At 38.9% G+C, this 22,375-nt stretch overlaps 1 protein-coding gene across 1 annotated transcript in view; it reads left to right on the top strand.

Annotated features, from left to right (window-relative positions):
• LOC126108316 (uncharacterized) overlaps window positions 1–22,375 on the top strand; it is a 223,877-nt gene that overhangs the window by 54,844 nt on the left and 146,658 nt on the right. The window lies entirely within an intron of this gene.

The following is a 22,375-nucleotide window of genomic DNA, read 5'->3' as shown; positions in this document are numbered from 1 at the left end:
ATAATCAGCGGAGAGTCAGAATGTCTTTGTGAAACATGACTGGTATCATATTCACATATAGTGATGAATGCTAGTGATAGCGTATCTCAAGTTGATACCATAATTTTAGATTTTTAGAAGGCTGTTAACATCATTTGTCATAAGTAGCTTCCAGTCAAATTATGTGCCTTCAGATTGTCATACTCATGGCACTAGATTCCTGATTTTCTGTCAGTAAGGCCGCAGTTCATAGGAACTGACAGGAAGTCTTCTAATGGGATTGAAGTAATTAGTTGGTTCCCCAAGGAAATGTTTTAGGGCATCTTTCGTTCCTAATTTATGTAAATGATACAAGAGACAATCTGAGCAGCTGTCTTTGTTTACAGATCTTTATTTTCTAGTAAACTCATCAGATGAAGACAAATCCAAAATGATTTAGAAAAGATAACTATATGGTGGAAAAATAGCAACTTACGTAAACTATAAAGTGTGGTCCCCAACATTAGAGTAAGGAGCTTGCACAGAAAGATAGTGTTCATATTTCCCCCACATCGTTTTTGAGAGTAGAAGAGGAGTGAAATATTCTGGAAGTGGTTCTGTGAACTTTTGTCAAACACTTGTGCGAATTGCAGAGCTTTGTAGATGCAGATTTAGATGTAGAAGCACTTACACTACTTGCTGCTGCACCATTGGTGAAGGAGTAGTTGTTAGCATGTCCATAATGCTGTCTCACGGTTCAAATTAACCAGTGTCCATTTGAGCTGCTCTTCATAGTATATGTACAGTATCTCATGTCAGTCCTGTTTCATACAAGTGCTGAATGCTTCAGGTTTGTACCAGAATGGGTGATAAGAGTTAGTAAGCCATCTCCTTTGAGACAGTGTTTTTCCTGTAGTCTACCACTGAACTGATGTCTGCCATTGGCTTTACATATAGCTAAGCCTGTGTGATTGTTGACTTTCAAATTCCTAAAAATTGCTACATTCAGGTATTTGTATGAGTGGACCATTTCTAGCTGTCACTCACTGATACTGTAGTAGTGGGATCCTACATTTTTTGCGAAGTGTAAAATTTTACATTCTGAACACTTACTGCAAGTTACCCATCTTAGCACTACGAAATCCGATCAAGATGTGACTACTTCTGCAGAACTTTCCTTGTATAGACTGGCAAAATATAGACAATGTTCTACTTGTAGTAGATGAGAACCCTCAAGCAACAAAGAAATTAGAAATTTCTACACTCGAGGTATGAATTAAAAATCGCCTTTAGTCACAATTTGTCGCGTTTTATTCACTACATGCTGCGTTTCGGATCCTGTGGTCCATCTTCAGGTGTAATTCATATTAATCCATGTTTTATTTGTTCTCTTGAATGTGATGAAGTGCATATTCCTGTGAAGAAAAGGTTTGATGTTAGGTTACGAATTTCATAAGTCATATGCAGAAAATACGTGCAAAATAGTGGTAAAGATGGTGTACACTTGCAAATAATCCAAGAAAATCGTTTTTAACGATTTAGTAACGGCATAAGTTGTTTCCTCCATCGTTTTCAAGCACATCATTTCATTCAAGAGACACCTTCACAAACAGATGTTCGTAAACACTTCAGACTTTTTGTACAAGGTGTGTTTAAAGATGCATTTTTCATAGTGCTAAAGATAAAATAATTCAACAATTGACACATGCAGGAATAACTTTCGAACAGATCTTTAAAATTACAGAAAAAGCTGTGGCTTGCGAAATCTCTTTGTTCATTTAATATTGATTATGGTTTCTTGATTTTGTGGAGGTGTATCTCCAGTTGTTCTAACAGATCCAGGGTCTTAACATTGGCTTCATTATGTAATACTACCAAATTATTTTCTAGATTGTTGAGGACATGGTTCGTCTCCAACTTACGTTGTGCAATGACTGATTTTTCGAAGTGGTGGAGCCTGAAAGCATTTACATGTTCTAGAAAACGGGTTTTGAAGTTTCTGCTTGTTTTCCATACATAGTAGGCAGGACAACTAGGGTATGATACTTCATGCACTCCACTGTTGCATGTTTCAGTATCTGATTTTGTTATGGATGAGTAAGTTTCCTAATTTTTTATTAGTTGAGAATGAAACTGTTACAGTTCTTTCTTTTTAAAGGTCAGCTATTTTTGTGACATGGGGTCCAGGTACAGGAGACTGGCGAATATATCCTCTTCTTTAATAGTGTTGCCATTTGTTGTCTTGCTTTTGTGTATTTGTCTGTCTAAATTGTCAATTGATATCATTGTGTAGCCATTCCTTATGGCAATGCTCTTTATTGTATCCATCTCATTCATGAGGGTGTTTCCTTCTAGAGCAAGGTAGTGTACTCTGTGTAGCATTGACCTAAATGCAGCTTGTTCCTGTGTGGTGGATGACATGATGACATGATGAGTTGTCCAGTGTAATTTCTGTGTATGTGTGTTTTCTGTGTATGCTAAACTTATGTTTTTGTTGATAGTTGGTGATTTTAAGATCCGGGAAATTCATGCTTTTGTTGTCCTCATGTTCTACTGTGAATTTTATGTATTTGTGCAAAGAATTGAATACTGCTAGTAGTTCTTTGAATTCATTTTTTGTTCCATCAAATAGAAGCAAGGTATCATCAATATGTCTCCAGTAATACCTTATTTTACTTTAGAATCTATTGTTTTCATTAAAGAACTTACTTTCCAGATGATTGAGAAATATGTCTGCAAGAACAATTGATAGGGTACTGACCATGACAGGACCTTCATTCTGTTGGTGAACTTTCCCATTGAATTTAAAGTAATTGTGAGACAATATTAGCTGTAACTTGTCCTTGACTTCTGATATTTCTGCAGTTAACATTTTTTATATGATATTAAGTTTTCAAAAATTATGTCTATTGTTTCTTCAGTTGGTACATTTGTAAATAGGTTAGCTACATCAAAAGAGGCAAACCTGACACTTGCAGGAATATTTATCTCTTCAAGGAATTAGAAACTAAAATTAATGTTGTTAACTGAGTGTGATTTATCAAATGAGTAGTACTGCTTCAGAATTTTTTTTAGTAATTGGGAGACTTTGAAAGCAGGTGTATTCCCAGAATTAACAGTAGACCTCAATGGAACTTGAGATTTAGGTTGAGGAGGAGGAAAGTAGTGTTTAATGTCATGTCAACGATGAGGTCATTAGAGATGGAACTCAAGCTCGGATTAGGGAAGGATTTGGAAGGAAATCGGCCATGCCGTTTCTAAGGAACCATCCCAGCATTAACCTGAAATGATTTAGGGAAATCACAGAAATCTAAATCAGGATGGCTGGAGATGTGTTAGAACTGTTGTCCTCCTGAATGTGAGTCGAGTGTGCTAACCACTGCGCCACCCTGCTCTGTCTCTCAGGTTGAGCTCTGTCTTTGGGCTGTGGGATTCATTAAAATGCATGTTATTGCTTCTTTTTCTCTGAAGAAGTAATTACATTTATTAACCATTTTTCTGATTTTGTTTTGGAGAATTATAATTGGATCTTGCTTGAGCTCTGTTACATTATTTTCAGAAAAGAAAGCGCTTTAGAGATGTATTCATGGTTTTTCATAATTACTACAGAATTGCTTTCATCAACTTCCAGAATCATGCCATTGTTATTGTGTTTCATGATTATGCTGTTTAATAGCTTTCTCCCTTGATGAACTGCTTCGGGGGTTTCATAAAGGTTACTTAAGCTTTCCTGAATAATTGTATTTATATTGTGTGCTGGGACAGTCTGGTCAGTGTTACTAAGATCAGCTAAATCTGCTGCTTTTTTAATGTCTGTGATGAGGTTTTAAGGCTGTTAGTACTTAATCTGGGTTCTATGTTGTACTTTAGCTCATTCCTGAGTAAATGTTGTCCTTTTTCACTAAATGTGATATGAGTTCGGTTAATAACTCTTTTGTAAAACTTTTTTTGGATGGTTGGTTGTCCTGCTGCTGATGCAGCACCAGATCACCATTTGAGTGTGGATTCGATCCAAAAAGATCAGCATGAATACAGTTCTCCCTTCAATTCTTCCTAATCGCAGTAATTTTTCTAATCTTTGATGTAGAAATGTCATTAATTATCCAATTGTAATTATTTTCAAAACCTCGGACATTATAATCTGAACCGTATCAACTGTATTTTTTATTCTAGTCCTATTACGCGGATTATGCCACAAATGAAATAAAGGAGCCTCACAATGAGCAGAAAAAAGGGTTGTAGTCAACTATAACATTTGGGTTGCATTCAAAAAGTATTGATAGAATCAATCAACCTTAAATAGAATAAGAAGCGAAATATTGCAGTCATTTTCGACCTGAAACATTGGTAAATAAAATACCCTTATTCTTATTAATTGAAACCAAAAACAGGTGTATTACTGTTAATAATATAATTGAACTATAAAGTTCCAATTAAGGAGATGTAAAGCCAATATGAAAGCTGCTAAATTTTTATATTAGCAGTTAAACTCCGTTAACATTCCTAAAATTTATATAGTTCAATTAAAACATTACATTTTCACTGTAAAAATAATATTCATATTTGTAAATACCTAAAAGTAAAAATACTTCCTTAACATCTTCAGTGTCACACTCTAATTATAAGCTATTTAAGTATAGGAAAAATAACATTCTTAAAATTAACATTCAAAAAATAAATGTTAAAAGATAAACCATATCAACCTTGGATATAACCAATTAACTAAATAAATAATCTATATAAACCTTGGCCAACAAATAACTCGCCCCAGCCATATCAAATGATTTTGATGAATAACAACCCAACTTTAAAGGAACATTTCTAACAAACGTAGTCGAAAGAAAAGGTGTAAATCATATAGAACCAGCAAATCTAACAAAATAAAGCATACTTCCAGAAAATAAATTATGAGAACAATCAAACTTAGAAATAAGATAAACCAAATAAGCACCTAAAACAACTATAATCGTCAAAAACGTTAAACAATAAGGCAAAACAATCACATGAGGAATAGGGAAAAATAAATCAAGATAAGACTACCAACAAAAACAGCAACAAATAATAAACGAATCATACCAAATGAAATATAATAACCCTCACCATCAAGAGAAAATCTAGAATAAAAATTATCCCCAGATATTGAATAATTAACGAAAGAATAAGCAGCTGTAAAACCAGTAGAAAAAATACAAAAATTAAGCAATTCATCTTACACAAACTATTTCAAGAATAAAGTCCTTTGAATAAAATCCTGCCAAAAGAGGTATACCACACAGACACAAACTAGAAACATCAAAACAAACAGAAGTTAAAGGTATAAAATTAACAATTGAGCCTATAAAACGACTATTTTGAGAACCTTTAAATTACGAATTATTGAACCTGCACACACAAATAATAATGCCTTATACAAAGCATGACCCAATAAATGAAAGATTTCTAAATTTGGATAACCTATAGCCAAAATTCTTATTATTAAACCAAGTTGTCTTAAAGTAGAAAGAGCAATAATCTTCTTTAAATCAAATTCAAAATTAGCACCCAATCCAGCCATAAATATAGTTATACAACCAATTAAAAGTAAAAACCGACAACAATTTTAAGTATGTAATATTGGTCTAAAACGAATCAATAAATAAACTCCAGTAGTAACAAGAGTAGAAGCATGAACCAAAGCAGAAACAGGAGTAGGAGAAAACATAGCAACAGGAAGTCAAGAAGAAAAAGGAATTTGAGCTCATTTAGTTCTAGCTGCAAAAACAATTAATATAGAAATAACTCTTATTTCAAAACAATTAGATATAAAACCATAATATAATTTCAACCACCAACATTTAATATTCAAGCAATAGAATTAAAATAGCAACATCACCAATACTATTAGAGAGAGCAGTTAATATACTAGCACCATAAGATATTACATTTTGATAATAAATAACTAAACAATAACAAACCGAACCTAAACCATCCCATCCTAAAAAAATTCTAATCAAGTTAGGACTAATAATTGAAAATATTCTAGAAAGAATAAATATTAAAACAATAACAATAAAACGATTGATATTTGCTTCTCCTGATATATAATCCTCCCTGTAATAAATCACAAAAGAAGAAATACACATAACAAGACATAAAAATAAGAGATATTGAATCCAAAATTAGAGTTACAACAACTGTAGAACCATTCAAATTAAAAAGTGCTCATTCAACAAAAACTCTATGATCAATTACTAAATAATAAATACCTAAAATAAAAATTGTAGTTCCAGAAAGAACAAAGAAAAAACTCAAAGAACAAATAGAACATAAATTCATGGCGTAAGATGAAAAACTTCATATCATTGATTCCAGAAAACAATATTTCTAATTGAAATACTTAAGCAATGTATATAAAGATATACTCACCTTTTAAAGAAAGAATATTCAAAGGCAATCAATACAAAAGTAAAAGGTGAAATTCACGAAAATAACCAAGAGAACAAATATAAACACCAGAATAATAATTTCCATGCTGATAATAAGCATATATATACAAAGTATAAACTGCTCCAAAGAAAGATAAAAAGATTAAAGCAAAAAATCTAAAAGAAGATAAAGACATAATTCTATTTAATAATCTAAGTTCACCTACCAAATTCAGTGATGAAGGATCAGCCATATTTGATGATCTTAAAAGGGATCACCATATAGCCATTCTAGGTATTAAATTAATTAAACCCTTGTTAATTAATAATCTTTGTGTACCTAAATGTTCATAAATAATATTAGATAAACAAAATAATCCAGAAGAATATAAACTATGACAACCATTAAAGAAAGTGTGCCATACAACCACATCAATTGATAGTTACCAATCCACCAATAACCATTCTTACGAGCAACAGAAGAATATTCAGTTAAAGACCCCACATCAATCTGACGAAAACAAATAAATCTAATAACTCCACCAGATAAACCTAAGAATAATCAAAAATAATTAAACATTAAACCGAAAAAAGAAATAAACTTAATGAACCAAAAATATTGGTGTCTTAACTAAAAAAGCTAAAATTACAACTACATAAAATATAAAATAATAAGAACCAAAATCAACCAATAAAGGGAAATACAAAGTGTTAGAAAAATCATAAACCTTAAATAAAACCAACAACAAAGGTAATCTAGTAACCAAAGTATAAAAAATTAAACACCAGCCTGCAAACACTCAGGCTGATAACCTCAACTTAAAATCAAAAGCAAAGTGGGAACTAATATAGCCTCAAAAATATATAAAAACAAAGAAGATGCAACCTAGCAAATGAACAGTAAAGCATAATCATTAAAATTAAAACCATAAAAGTAAACAATTAGAATGATGATAACTCAAATAAACTGAATCTCTAGCAGTAATTACTAAAGAACAAGTTCTTTAACTCAACAAAATCAAACTAAAAGAAAAATAATACAAAAATAATATCTAATTATATTTAAATCAGCATATGAATACACGCAAATTATAAAAACAAAACTTGACAGAAACATTAAAGAATTATTTACTAAACAAAGAGGGATCAAAAATAGTTACAAGTAAATACTTTAACATGAAGATAACCCAAAAGAATTTAAAAAATCAATACCATGAGACCGAATCATTGAAACCAAAACAGAAAGACCCAAAGCACCTTCACAAACAGAAAAAACTAAAACAATAACAGGAAAGAAATGTAATCAAATTCAATAAGAAAAACAATAATAGTATAAAGAAAGAAAGAACAATACACTCCAATCTCAAAAGAACCATTAGTAAATGCTTACATTTAGAAGAAAAAACATGAACACCAGCAAAATATACCAACAAAGATGTAAAAACAGAGAATATATGCATTAGTTTTAATAGTTAAAAAAAACACACCAGTCATGTAAACCAGATATAAGTCTAGCCCCCACTTTTAAAACTTCAGAGGTGGTAAGCTTCCATCGTTGGTCCCCAAAACCGATATTTTAAATAAACCAACCCCTGAAATGATTAAAATAATAATTATAACACTATCAAATTTAATAAATATTAATTTTATTAAATTAAGACATCCAATATCAATAATACTTTTAATTATCATTCAAACTTTCTTAGTTGGATTAGTAACAGGAACAATAATGGAAAGCTATTGACTATCATATATTTTATTCTTAACATTTCTTGGTGGTATATTAGTTCTATTTATTTATATTACAAAAATTGCATCAAACGAAATACTTCAACCTAAATCAATTACCATAATTATCACCCTAACAATATGAGTATTTACTATATCAATGTTAATTATCCTAGACATAACAATATTTATATTCTTCATAAATACTGAAACTATAAATATTGACAATTCAAGCAATTATCAAGAAATAACAATATCCTTAGAAAAATTATATAACAGACAACATTCATTTTTGGTGCTTGTGTGATTTCAGTCTGCATTTTATTTACAATTCTTTCTACATACTACTTAGCAGCTTTTAGTTCTAATGGTGTAGAGTATTAGGTAATTGTAAATACGTGTTACAAAAGCTCTTAACAATATCTTCTTTCTTCTTATACTAAGATTTTAATTCTGACTTCTTCCACATTGTCTCACATTTCATTTTGGCGACCTGGGCTTCAACATACTTGTCTTTGATCTTCACTTTGACATAATTAGGTCGAAATCCACATGGTAGACATTCTTTGGTGAACTTAATACTAGGACTTGCTTTCATGAACTTTAATTTGTAATTAGTGTATGAGTATACTGCTTTCAGTGCCTGGCTGGTCATATTCAGTTTAATCTTATTCATATTTTGCAGCTTCAAACGCGACTGTAGTCAACACACTCGAGGTATGAATTAAAAAAACGCCTTCTGTCACAATGTTTCGTGTTTTTTTTTCATTACATTATGCACATCTGACTCTGTGGGGCCATCTTCAGGTGTAAATCGCCATAATACCTGCTTTATTTGTCCTCTTGCATGAGATCAAATGCATATTCCTGTAATGGAAATGTTTGATGTTAAGATCCGAATTTTCGTAAGCAACGCGCAGAAAAATGTGCGAAATAGTGGAAAAGTTGAATAGTGTAAACTTATCCAAGTAATGCAAGAAAAGCGTTTTTAACGCTTTAGTAATAGCGTAAGTTTTCTGCTCCATCGTTTCCAAGCATACCATTTCATTTAAGAGGCACCTCTCCGAACACATGCTTGGGAACACTTCACAGATGTTTTGTACATGGAGTGGTCAAAGGTGAATTTTTCATAGTGCTAAAGATGTAATTATTAAACAATTGACGTATGCAGGAAATAACTTCATAACATATCTTAAGAATTACAAAAGTAACATTGGCTTGCATAATCTGTTTGTTCATTTAACATCAACTCTGGTATTTGGTTTTCTGGAGGTGTATATCCAGTTGTTCAGAGATTTCGGGTCTTACCATTGGCTATATTATGCAGTACTACAAGATTGTTTTCTGGATTGATGACATGCTTCGTTTCCAACATATGTTGTGAAATGACTGATTTTTTAGAGTGATTGAGCCTGAAAGCATTTACATGTTCCTGAGAACTGGTTTGGAAGTTTCTGCTTGTTTCCAAATTTATTATTAGTTGAGAATTAAACTGTTACATTTCTCTTTTTCACTTTTCGCATGTATTTTCTGTGTCTGACTTTGCAAATTCATATACTAATATGAAACCTATTCATGACAAGAATATGCACTTCATCCCTTTTAAGAGAACAAATGAAGTATGTATTAAGACGAATTACACCTGACGATGGACCCACACGGTCAGATATGCATAATGTACAGAATAAAACTGGAAGAATTGGGATGGAAGGCGTTTTTTAATTTGTACCTCATGCATGTTCAGTACAGTCACGTTTGAAGCTCCAACACATGGATAAAATTAAATTGAATTTGCCCAGCCGGGCACTGAAAGCAGCATACTCATATAGGAATTACAAGCTAGTGTTAAATTCACCAATGAATGTCTAGTGTGTGTTTTTCGTCCCGATTATGTCAAACTGAAGATCAAAAACAAATCTGCTGGAACCCAGATTGCCAAAAGGAAATGTGAGATAATATGGATGAAGTGAGAAGTAAAATCTCAGTATATGTAGAAAGAATATATTGTTAAGTGCTGTTACAACATGTATTTACAATTAGCTAATACACTACACCATTAGAACTAGGAGCTGCTGAGGAGTATTTAGAAAGAACTGTAAACAAAACGCAAACTGAAATCACACACAGGCACCAAAAGAAATTAGAAGCCATGCAACTAAAACTGCATCAGCAGCAGGACAATCAACCTTCCAACAAAACACAGGTTTATGAAAGTCGTTAACCAAACTGATATCACATTGGGTGAACAAGAACATCTACTAAAGAAAGCACTTAGGCACAATGTATAACCCAGATTAACTAAGAATACCCTAAAAAGCCTCAGCATACACACCAAAAAAAGCAGCTGATTTAGCTGACCTAAACAACAATGAACAAACTGACCTAGCACACAACAAAAATTAAATTATTCTGAAAAGCATAAGTAACCATAATGAAACCCCAAAGCACCGTGTTTCTGAAAGCTGACAAGCAATTCTGTAGTAATTATGAACAAAGATGAATACATCACTAAAACATTAAGTTTCTTTTTTGAAAATAACAAAAGAGCTCAAGCAAGATCCAACTATAAAATTGCTAAACAAAGCAGAAAAATGTTTAATAAATGCAATTTCTCCTTCACAGAAAAAGAAGCAAAAACTTGGATTTTAATGAATCCCACAGACCAAAGACTGAGCTCAACCTAAGACCCATAAACACCAAGTTACATTGAGGTCTACTGTTAATTCTGGGAGTACACCTGTCAAAGTCTCCCAATTACTAAACAAAATTCTGAAGCAGTACTATATATTTGATAAATCATACTCAGTTAAGAACATTAATTTTAGTTCCTTATTCCTTAAAGACATAAATATTCCTGCAGGTGTCAGGTTTGCCTTCTTTGATGTAACTAACCTATTTACAAATGTATCAACTGTAGAAACAATAGAAATAATTGAAATAATTTTTGAAAACTTAGTCACATAAAAAAATTGTCCACTGCAGAAATATCAGAAGTCAAGGACATGTTGCAGCTAATATTGTCTCACAATTACTTTACGTTCAATGGAAAAGTTCACCAACAGAATGAAGGTCTTGCAATTGGCAGTACCCTATCAATTGTTCTTGCAGACACATTTCTCAGTCATCTGGAAAGTAAGTTCTTTAATGAAAACAATAGATTCAAAAGTAAAATAAGATATTACTGGAGATATGTTGATACCTTGCTTCTATTTGATGGAACAAAAAATCAGTTCAAAGAACTACTAGCAGTATTCAATTCTTTGCACAAACACATAAAATTCACAGTAGAACATGAGGACAACAAAAGCATAAATTTCCTGGACCTTAAAATTACCAACCATCAACAAAAACATAAGTTTAGCATACACAGAAAACACACATACAGAGATATTACACTGGACAACTCATCATGTCATCCACCACACATAAACAAGCTGCATTTAGGTCCATGCTGCACAGAGTACATGCTACACAAGCAAATCAACTGACAATTTAGACAGACAAATACACAAAAGCAAGACAACAAATGACAACACTATTAAAGAAGAGAATATATTCGCCAGTCTCCCATTCCTGGACCCCATCTCACAAAAATAGCTAACCTTTTTTTTAAAAAAACGAATGTAACAGTCTCATTCTCAACTAATAATAAATTAGGAAACTTACTCATCCATAACACAAAATGAAATGTGCATACAAACAACAAAAACAGTTGGGTGTACAAAGTATCACGCCCCAGTTGCCCTGCCCACTATGTAAGGAAAACAAGCAGGGACGTAAAAACTCATTTTCAAGAACATGTATTTACATGCTTTAAAGTTTAACCACTTTGAACAAATCACTCGTTGCACAACACATGTTGGAAACGAAACATGTCATTAACAATCAAGAAAACAAATTGGTAGTATTACATAATGAAGCCAATGGTAAGACCCTAAATCCTTTAGAACAATTGGAGATACACCTCCACTGAATCAAAAAACCAGAGTCGGTGTTAAATGAACAAACAAATTTCGCAAGCTACAGTTACCTTTATAATTATAAATACCTGTCCTCAAGTTATTTCCTGCGTATGTCAGTTTTTCCAGCATATGTCAATTGTTTAATATTTGTATCATTAGCACTATGAAAATTGCACCTCAGACCACACCATGTAGAAAAACATCTGCAAAGTGTTGACAGACATTGTTTGCAGAGGTGCCTCTTGAATAAAATGATATGCATGAAAATGATGGAGCAGAAAACTTACGGTGTTACTAAAGCGTTAAAAACGCTTTTCTTATATTATTTGGTAAGTTTACACTATCCATCTTTTCTACTATTTTGCACATTTTTCTGCGTGTGGCTTTCGAAATTCTTAACCTAACATCACACCTTTCTATGACAGGAATATGCATTTAATCTCATTCAAGAAGCCGAATACAGCATGTATTAAGACGAAATACTCCTGGAGATGGACCCACAGGGACCGAAATGCATCGTGTACAGAATAAAACGCGACAAATTGTGACTAAATGTGTTTTTTAATTCATAACTCGAGTGTACTGAGTACGCGTTTGAAGGTGCAAAATATCGATAAAATTAAATTCCTAGCTTTTTGGTTGAACGATTAAATTGTGCCACACTGATTTTACTCTGGTGTGGTTGTTTCTTTCTTAACACAGCATAATATAAACATGATAACTAAATGGGAACAGCTTTGTGTTGCTCTGGGATAAGGAAATGTTTGATACCCACAGCAAGTGTAGATTTAATATTAGAACAAAATGAATTTGTAAATACTACCATTTTTCCTTCCATGTGGGCTAGAGTATGAGCTTGCTCCTAGAGTGACACACAGAAAAATGAGTGAATTAAATCTTAAACAGCTTGTATGCTTATGCTTAGTTCAAGATTTAAAGCAATCAACCACACAATAAAAAAGGCACACTATTCTGGATCAACAATTAGAGAAAGGTTTCATATTCAGCAGTTGAGTACTGGGTGAAAACGTCCTGTCTCATCAAGATTAATGTAAAATATTTATTATGTAACAAAAGAAACCTTTAACATGCTTATATATTAGACCATTCATAAAAAAGTGGCTAAATCTATGCTAAAAACTTTTATCCACATGTTAAGCAGAGGAAGAACCGTAAATGGATGTGCATTTAAAATATAATCATAAAAATTCAGTATTGAAAATTTGCTCATTTGTCTTTACAAAAAACATACATGATTCCTGGAAGTCCTGCAGTCACTGGCAACTGGCATGGCAAGTCATGTGGAAATGCCTGCAGGTTGACTGGTTACACTTCATAATTGCCACCATGTGTCCAGAAAAAAATACCTCCATTGGTATAATGTATGGGAAACACCACGTGGATCCCCCCCAGGGGGTCCACAACTCTTTTGTGGATATGTGCGTGGCGAGCACGGGACCCCGAGATAATGTGGCCCTCTTTCCTTTCTGGACTGCATACCTTCCTTTTCCACATCCCTCCCCATCCCCCATGTCTCTCAACTCGCCTCTGCCTCTGACTCTTCCCTTGCCCTTCTCCCCCTCTGGGAGTATGGATTGTGCCTATGTCTGGAGACGGACGCTCGTAACTGTAAGACAGTCTCTCTTCTTCACTTTCTATGCTGGAAAGTCTGTCCTTCCTGTGTCCTTCTTTTCTCCTTGCCTCTTCTCTTTACCCTCTTAAACGCTATGGCGTTTGAGACCTTTCCTTTCCTTTCCTTTCCTTTCCTTTCCTTTCCTTTCCCCTTTCCTTTCCTTTCCTTTCCTTTCCTCCCTGTGCATGTCTGAAGGCCGACCCATGCATTCCCACGTGTAGCCGGTGATGGAGTAACGCGTAATTCACCGCCCCGGGTAGACAGGTAGGACACGTACGTACCCCCTGGTAACGGCCAGGCCCTGGGAGGGGTGATTACCCGAGCTGGTACCTTCCGATCGTGCCGATTGGTCCCTCCGTCCGTTTCTCGGGAGGTGTGACCTGAGGTGTGGACAATCACCTAAGGTGGGAAAGCCCTCAGAGAGGGCCCCCACAAGGAAGGAGCGCGCCATCGGAGACGCTGGTAATCATGGGGGATACTTCCGCAATGGTTTCCTCTACGACTACAGTTTCTGCTCACAAGCGAAAGTTAAATGAATCTCGGTCACAGACAATTCTTCGATCAGTGCCACAGTTACTTGTTGTTTCTCGGTTGGGCGGAGGTCACGACTTCTCCACAGTAAACCTTTTCATCATTCAGAAAAGTGTCGACGCAGTTGCAGGTCCTGAAAGTCTTGTTCCTGATTACGAAATAGCACCTTGTAGTTAGAAGCAGTCAGTGCCCTCCTGGCACAAAAATCGCTGCAAACTTCCTTTCCAGGTGGAAGCGCACTGCACACTAAATTCAGCTCCCTCCACGGATTGTCTGACGAGGAAATTCAAAACTACCTGTCTAAAGAGGGTGTAACGGCTGTTCATCGAGTCTTGAAAAGGGTTGACAAGGACTTGGTTCCAACCCTTACTATCTTCTTGACATTTGACAGAGTTCAGCTCCCATCGAACATAAAAGCGGTCTATAAGATAATTCAGTTTGCCCTTACATCCCCAACCCTGTGTGTTGCTATCGGTGTCAGCGGTTCAATCATACCAGCCAGTCGTGTTCCAATCTGGCCAAATGCATTACATGTGGCAAGGCTGCCCATGAGGGTGCTTGTCCACCTCCATCCCCTCGTTGCATCAACTGTTTGGGTGACCACGCTGCTGCCTCTAGATTGCCTCATTTTCAAAGGTGAACGGTTTATTCAGGAAATCAGAGTGAAGGAAAAGGTATCGACATTTGCTGCTCGTAAGTTATTCGCCAGTAAAAACCCCACTGTGCCTCTCACAGGTAAATACAGCACTGTCCTCGGCCCACTAAGGTGGCCTGAGCTCCCAGTTGGTGGACATCGACAGCGCAGAAAGATACGTATGTAGCTTCTTTTCTGTGTTTACTTCGTAAATTCTTACTTACATTTCGTGTGAGTTTCGTATAGGAAGTGTAATTTAGAGTTTTAGTTACTGTAATCGTAAATTCAGGCAGATTGTAGCGCAGTCGTTAGGCATTGTCTTGTAATGGGGCCCCTTAGGGATATGGTGGCTAAGAAGGGAAGAAATCCAGTGTGCACTCCATGTGCATTCCGGGTGGAGTCACTCCTGATGTGGAAAGGGTCCTTCCGGATGCCATGTAGATCACAGGGTGGAGGCAGCTGCAGGTGGTGGCACATGTCGGCACTAATGACGTGTGTCGCTTTGGATCTGAGGAAATTCTCTCTGGATTCCAGCGGCTATCTGATTTGGAGAAGGCTGCCAGTCTTGCTTAAGAGATAAAGGCAGAGCTCACCACTGCAGCATCATTGACAGAACCGACTGCGGACCTTTGGTGCAGAGGCGGGTGCAGGGTCTGAATCAGAGGCTCAGACGGTTTTGCGACCGTGTTTGCTGCAGATTCCGTGACTTGCGCCATAGGGTGGTGGGGTTTCGGGTTCTGCTGAATAGGTCAGGAGTTCACTACACTCAGCTGGCGGCTACAAGGGTAGCGGGGGCTGTGTGGCGTGGACTGGGCGGTTTTTTAAGTTAGAAGGCCTCGGGAAAGTACAGGGTGGGTTGCCATCTCAAAGGGTGCATGGCAAATACAGGACGTGCTTGGATCAAAGAACAGTCGAAATTGTTGTTGTAAATTGTTGTAGTTGTGCTGGGAAAGTCCCTGAGCTTCAAGCGCTAATAGAAAGCACAGAAGTTGAAATTGTTATAGGTACAGAAAGCTGGCTAAAGCCTGAAATAAGTTCTGCAGAAATTTTTACGAGGTCTCAGACAGTGTTCAGGAAAGATAGATTAGGCAGAATTGGTGGTGGAGTGTTTGTGTCTGTCAGTAGTGGTTTATATTGTAGTGAAGTCGAAGTAGACACTCCGTGCGAATTGGTATGGGTGGAGGTTATACTTAACAGCCGAACTAAGTTAATAATTGGCTCCTTCTACCGACCCCCAGAGTCCGATGATACAGTTCCTGAACAGTTCAGAGAAAATTTGAGCCTCGTAACAAATAAATACCCCACTCATACGGTTATAGTTGGCGGGGACTTCAACCTTCCCTCGATATGTTGGCAAAAATACTTGTTCAAAACCGGTGGTAGGCAGAAAACTTCTTCCGAGATTGTCCTAAATGCTTTCTCCAAAAATTATTTCGAGCAGTTAGTCAATGAACCCACGCGAATTGTAAATGGTTGCGAAAACACACTTGACCTCTTAGCCACAAACAATCCAGAGCTAATAGAGAGCATCATGACTGATACAGGGATTAGTTATCACAAGGCCGTTGTAGCTAGGCTCAATACCGTTTCTTCCAAATCCACCAGAAACAAACGCAAAATAATTTTATTTAAAAAAGCGGATAAAGTGTCACTAGAAGCCTTCCTAAGAGATAACCCCATTCCTTCCGAACTGACTATGCAAATGTAGACGAGATGTGGCTCAAATTCAAAGATACAGTAGCAACAGCAATTGAGAGATTGATACCTCATAAATTGGTAAGAGATGGAACTGATCCCCCATGGTACACAAAACAGGTCAGAAAGCTGTTGCAGAGGCAACGGAAAAAGCAATGGAAGTTCAGAAGAACGCGAAATCACGAAGATTGGCTAAAATTTACAGACGAGCGAAATTTGGCACGGACTTAAATGCGAGATGCCTTTAATAGGTTCCACAACGAAACATTGTCTCGAAATTGGTAGAAAATCCGAAGAAATTCTGGTCGTATGTAAAGTACACAAGCGGCAAGACGCAGTCAATACCTTCGCTATGCAGTGCCGATGGTACTGTTACGACGACTGTGCCGCTAAAGCGGACTTACTAAACGCAGTTTTCCGAAATTCCTTCACCAGTGAAGACGAATGGAATATTCCATGATTTGAAACACGAACAGCTGCTAGCATGAGTTTCTTAGAATTAGATACCTTAGTGGTTGTGAAGAAACTCAAATCGCTTGATACGGGCAAGTCTTCAGGCCCAGATTGTATACCGATTAGGTTCCTTTCAGATTACGCTGATACAATAGCTCCCTACTTAGCAATCATATACAACCGCTTGCTCACCGATAAATCTGTACCTACAGATTGGAAAATTGCGCAGGTCGCACCAGTGTTTAAGAAGGGTAGTAGGAGTAATCCATCGAACTACAGACCTATATCATTGCGGTCGGTTTGCAGTAGGGTTTTGGAGCATATACTGTATTCAAACATTATGAATCACCTCGAGGGGAACGATCTATTGATACGTAATCAGCATGGTTTCAGAAATCATCGTTCCTAGCTCTTCATTCGCATGAAGAAAAAGGCCGCTATCGACAGCGGATCTCAAGTTGATTCCGTACCTCTAGATTTCCAGAAAGCTTTTGACACCGTTCGTAACAACCAACTTCTAATAGAGCTGCGGGCCTATGGGGTATCGTCTCAGTTGTGCGACTGGATTCGTGATTTCCTGTCAGGAAGGTCGCAGTTCGCAGTAATAGACGGCAAATCATCGAGTAAAACTGAAGTGATATTAGGTGTTCCCCAGGGAAGCATCCTGGGACCTCTGCTGTTCCTGATCTATATAAATGACGTGGATGACAATCTGAGCAGTTCTCTTAGGTTGTTTGTAGATGATGCTGTAATCTACCATCTAGTAAGGTCATCCGAAGACCAGTATCAGTTGCAAAGCGAGTTAGAAAAGATTGCTGTATGGTGTGGCAGGTGGCAGTTGACGCTAAATAACGAAAAGTGTGAGGTGATCCACATGAGTTCCAAAAGAAATTCGTTGGACTTAGATTACTCGATAAATAGTACAATTCTCAAGGCTGTCAATTCAACTATGTACCTGGGTGTTAAAATAACGAACAACTTAAGTTGGAAAGACCACATAGATAATGTTGTGGGGAAGGCGAGCCAAAGGTTGCATTTCATTGGCAGGACACTTAGAATATGCAACAAGTCCACTAAAGAGACAGCTTACACTACACTCGCTCGTCCTCTGTTAGAATATTGCTGCGCAGTGTGGGATCCTTAACAGGTGGGATTGACAGAGGACATCGAAAGGGTGCAAAAAAAGGGCAGCTCGTTTTGTATTATCACGTAATAAGGGAGAGAGTGTGGCAGATATGATAAGCGAGTTGGGATGGAAGTTATTAAAGCAAAGACGTTTACGAAATTTCAGTCACCAACTTCTCTTCCGAATGCGAAAATATTTTGAGCCCAACCTACATAGGTAGGAATGATCATCAAAATAAAGGAAGAGAAATCGGAGCTCTATCAGAAAGGTTTAGGTGCTCGTTTTTCCCGTACACTGTTCAGGAGTGGAATGGGAGAGATATAGTATGATTGTGGTTCGATGAACCCTCTGCCAAGCACTTAAATGTGAATTGCAGGGTAATCATGTAGATGTAGACTTGTGATCTCACCTTTAGTGCCACGATCGTCAGATCGGCCAGCGCAAAGGTCGTCCATTCGACCTCCCCACTATCACCTGCTCACTCTACGACTCGCCCTTCATCCTCTGCTGAATCACGAGCCCCAAAATCAGACATCCGGCATTCAAAAAGGAGCCTACTCGTGAAGATTTTTTATGTACCCTGACTTCACAACCATCGATTCCTCCCTCATCTCAACGTCCTGTTTCCAAGAAGGCTCATAAGAAACCCAGTTCCTCTCCTCCGACACGGCATGTCTCATCTACAGCGCCACCTGGCGGTAACCGTCCTCAGCCATCTTCTGTGTCGCCAAAGCGCACTGCTGGCGGCCGTTCAACTGGCCGATCGTTGGTGGCAGGAGCTGCTCCCAAACAACCTATGGATCAGGATCTTCTGCCTTTGGCTGATTGCTGTTCCACGTTGTCGGCCGCCGGCCCTTAGCAGTCGTTGAGTTGAGAGCCACCGTGATAAGATTCTTCCCTTTTCTGTCCCCCCTATGTCCACTATCCCTTGGCATATCCACGGCATTAGAGCCAATCGGGATGAATTGTCGATCCTCTTACGATTCTACTCGCCGGTCATCTTTTGTCTTCAGGAAACGAAGCTGCATCCCCATGATAACTTTTTTCCCCTCATTTCCAGTCGGTCCGGTTTGATCTCCCCTCTGTTGATGGCACTCCAGCACATGGAGGAATCACCATTCTCCTCCATTATACTGTCCATTTTCACCCAATCCCCTTAAACAGTTCCTTCCAAGCTGTTGCTGTCCGTCTTTCCCTTTCTGGATACATCTTCTCTCTTTGTACCGATACATTCCATCGTCCACACCGATGGCAAGAGGTGATTTCCTTCATATCCTTGGTCAGCTCCCCCCCCCCCCCCCCCCACCACCACCCTATTTGCTGGTTGGGGACTTAAATACCCACCACCCAATTCGGGGATCTCCGCGTCCTTGTCCGCAAGGCTCCCTATTGATTGATGTCTTCCACCAAGCGGATCGAGTTTGCCTCAACACTGGGGACCCTACATTTTTGTCTGCCTCCACGACAAATTTCTCTCATTTGGACCTTTTGGGCGGTACTGTTCAGCTAGCTCGGCGCTTGGAATGGTTCGCTCTTGCTGATACATACTCCAGTGACCATTTTGCATGTGTCCTTAAACTGCAGCCACAACTGCCATCTATGTGCCCGAGACGCTGGAAGTTTTCCCAAGCCGATTGGACACTTTTTTCGTCTCTAGCAACATTCGATGACCGTCACTTCCCCAGCGTCAACGAACAGGTCACTCATATTACAGAAGTTATTCTTACAGCCACGTATCGTTCAATACCTTGCACCTCCGATTTGTCCTCGGGCCTCCTAGTTCCTTGGTGGAACGAGGCATGCCGTGACGCAATACGTGAGCGGCGACGCGCTCTTAGCGTTTTCCGCCACCATCCTACTTTGGCCAAGTGTATCCACTATAAGCAGTTACGTGCGCGATACCGTCCGCAATAGCAAGAAGGCAAGCTGGGACTTTTTTACTCGCTCTTTTAACACTTTCACTACCTCCGCTGAAGTTTGGAGTTGAATTCGACGGTTGTCTGGCGCACCTAGTCTCTCCCTGATCTCTGAGCTCATTGTCATGCATGATACCTTGGTGGACCTCGTCGCAATTTCTAACTCATTGGGTCAACACTTTGCTGAGATTTCGAGCTCTTCAAATTACCCGTGAGCCTTTCTCCTGAAGAAACATGCAGCGGAAGTGCGACCTCTTGCTCTCTCCTCTCAAAATAGCGAAAGCTATAATACTGTTCTCTCCGTGCGGGAACTCCAACACACACTCTCTTCTTCTCGGACCTCCGCCCAAGGACTGGATGGAATCCACATCTAAATGTTGCTATATTTATCATACCTTAGTCTGCGCTACCTCCTTCACCTTTATTATCGAATTTGGACCGACAGTACTTTTCCCGGAAGATGGCGGGAAGCTATCGTCATTGCTGTTCCGAAACCTGGAAAGGATAAACATCTCCCATCTAGCTATCGCCCCATTTCTCTATCAAGTAGTGTACGTAAGATTTTGGAGTGTATGGTGAATTGCTGTTTAGTGTGTTGGCTGGAGTCCTGAAGCCTTTTAACACCTGCCCAATGCGGTTTCCGAAAGCATCGTTCTGCAGTCGACCATCTTGTTGCTCTCTCCACTTACATCATGAACAGTTTTCTCAGGAAACGCGAAACAGTAGCAATATGTTTTGACCTGGAGAGAGCATATGATACCTCTTGGAGGACAGGCATCCTCCACACTTGACCTCCATCTTTCTAAATTTATCCGAAGAGCGAGCCAATTGGGGAAGGGCGCCTTACATGGTGCACTGTATCCGTCGTGCAATTAGACCTTTAGCCGGATTTCTCGTCGTTGCAATGGTGTTCGCTCGTTTTCGATCTCTTGGGCGAGGATACGTCCCTGGGTGCGATTACCACGCTGCACTCTGCAGTGTTTCTTTTAACTGCGACGACGACCTTGGACATTTTTGCACCTAAGATCCAGCACGGTAGCCATTCCGTTGTGGTGGGGCCGCCATGTACCCTCTTGGTTGTAGCCCCCTGACAACACAGGGATCGCTCTACTGATGCGTGCGCCGTTAAATCCCCACGTATGCCAAGATGCCTATCCTCCTGGGGTATCGGGACTCCCGGCAACGGCCATCCTGCCAGGTAGCCTTTGCTGTGGCTGGGTGGCGCCCGTGGGGAGGGCCCTTGGTCGGAGTAGGTGGCATCAGGGCGGATGACCCGCAATGAAGCGTGGTACATCATCTCTCGCTGGCGGCCAGCCGCCAGCAGTCTCTAAGCGTTCTCGGGCTCAATTTAATGCTCAGAAGTACGATCCGAAAACGTTCCCCTCCCTGGCCACGCCGTGGGAAGAGCCTAAGTCTCAGGATGGAGGTAACAGTTATTCGCCCCGATTCTTAGTTTGCACGAGAGCTGATGGGGAGTCTTTTCTCTCCACAAAGCCTCAGTTCTTCGTCGAGCATTTAGAGGGCAAGTTTGGGGAGGTGGAGGGCTTGTCTAAAATGCGCTCTGGGTCAGTACTGATACAAACGGCATCCTCCGCCCAGTCACGCAGGTTACTTGCTTGTAACAAGTTGGGGGATGTTAACGTTACTATTACACCACATAAGAGTTTAAATATGGTCCAGGGTGTTATTTTCCATAGGGACCTCCTTTTGCAGTCTGATGACGAGCTGCGCGCCAACTTAGAACGTAGAGGTGTTCATTTCGTTCGGCGCGTTCATCGGGGTCCGAGGGACAATCAGGTTGCTACCGGTGCCTTCATCTTGGCCTTCGAGGGTGTTACGTTACCGGAAAAGGTCAAGGTGATGGTCTACCGATGTGACGTCAAGCCCTATATCCCTCCCCCAATGCGGTGCTTCAAGTGCTGGTAGTTCGGCCATATGTCTTCCCGCTGCACTTCCAGCCTCACATGTCGAGATTGCAGACGCCCATCTCATCCCGATACTCCATGTGCCCTGCCTCCCATCTGCGTCAACTGCGGGGAGCACCATTCACCTTGCTCGTCTGACTGCAAAGTTTTTCAGAAAGAGCGCAAAATCATGGAATATAAGACCCTGGACCGGCTGACCTATACTGAGGCCAAAAGGAAATATGACAGACTCCATCCTGTGAGAATGACGTCTTCTTATGCAGCTGCTACAACTACTGTGCTAGCCCCATCAGTTTCGAGACTTCCAGCCAGCTCGATAAGCAGTAAGACTCCTCCTGCCCCCTTGCCCGTGGGGGGCTCTACCCAACCGGTTGCTCCTGCACCACCTACCTCAGGAGCAACCTCCTCCC

Source organism: Schistocerca cancellata, chromosome 11 (assembly GCF_023864275.1).
Source record: "Schistocerca cancellata isolate TAMUIC-IGC-003103 chromosome 11, iqSchCanc2.1, whole genome shotgun sequence".
Taxonomy (NCBI): Eukaryota; Metazoa; Arthropoda; class Insecta; order Orthoptera; family Acrididae; genus Schistocerca; species Schistocerca cancellata.
This window is presented reverse-complemented; position numbering and strand designations above follow the sequence as displayed.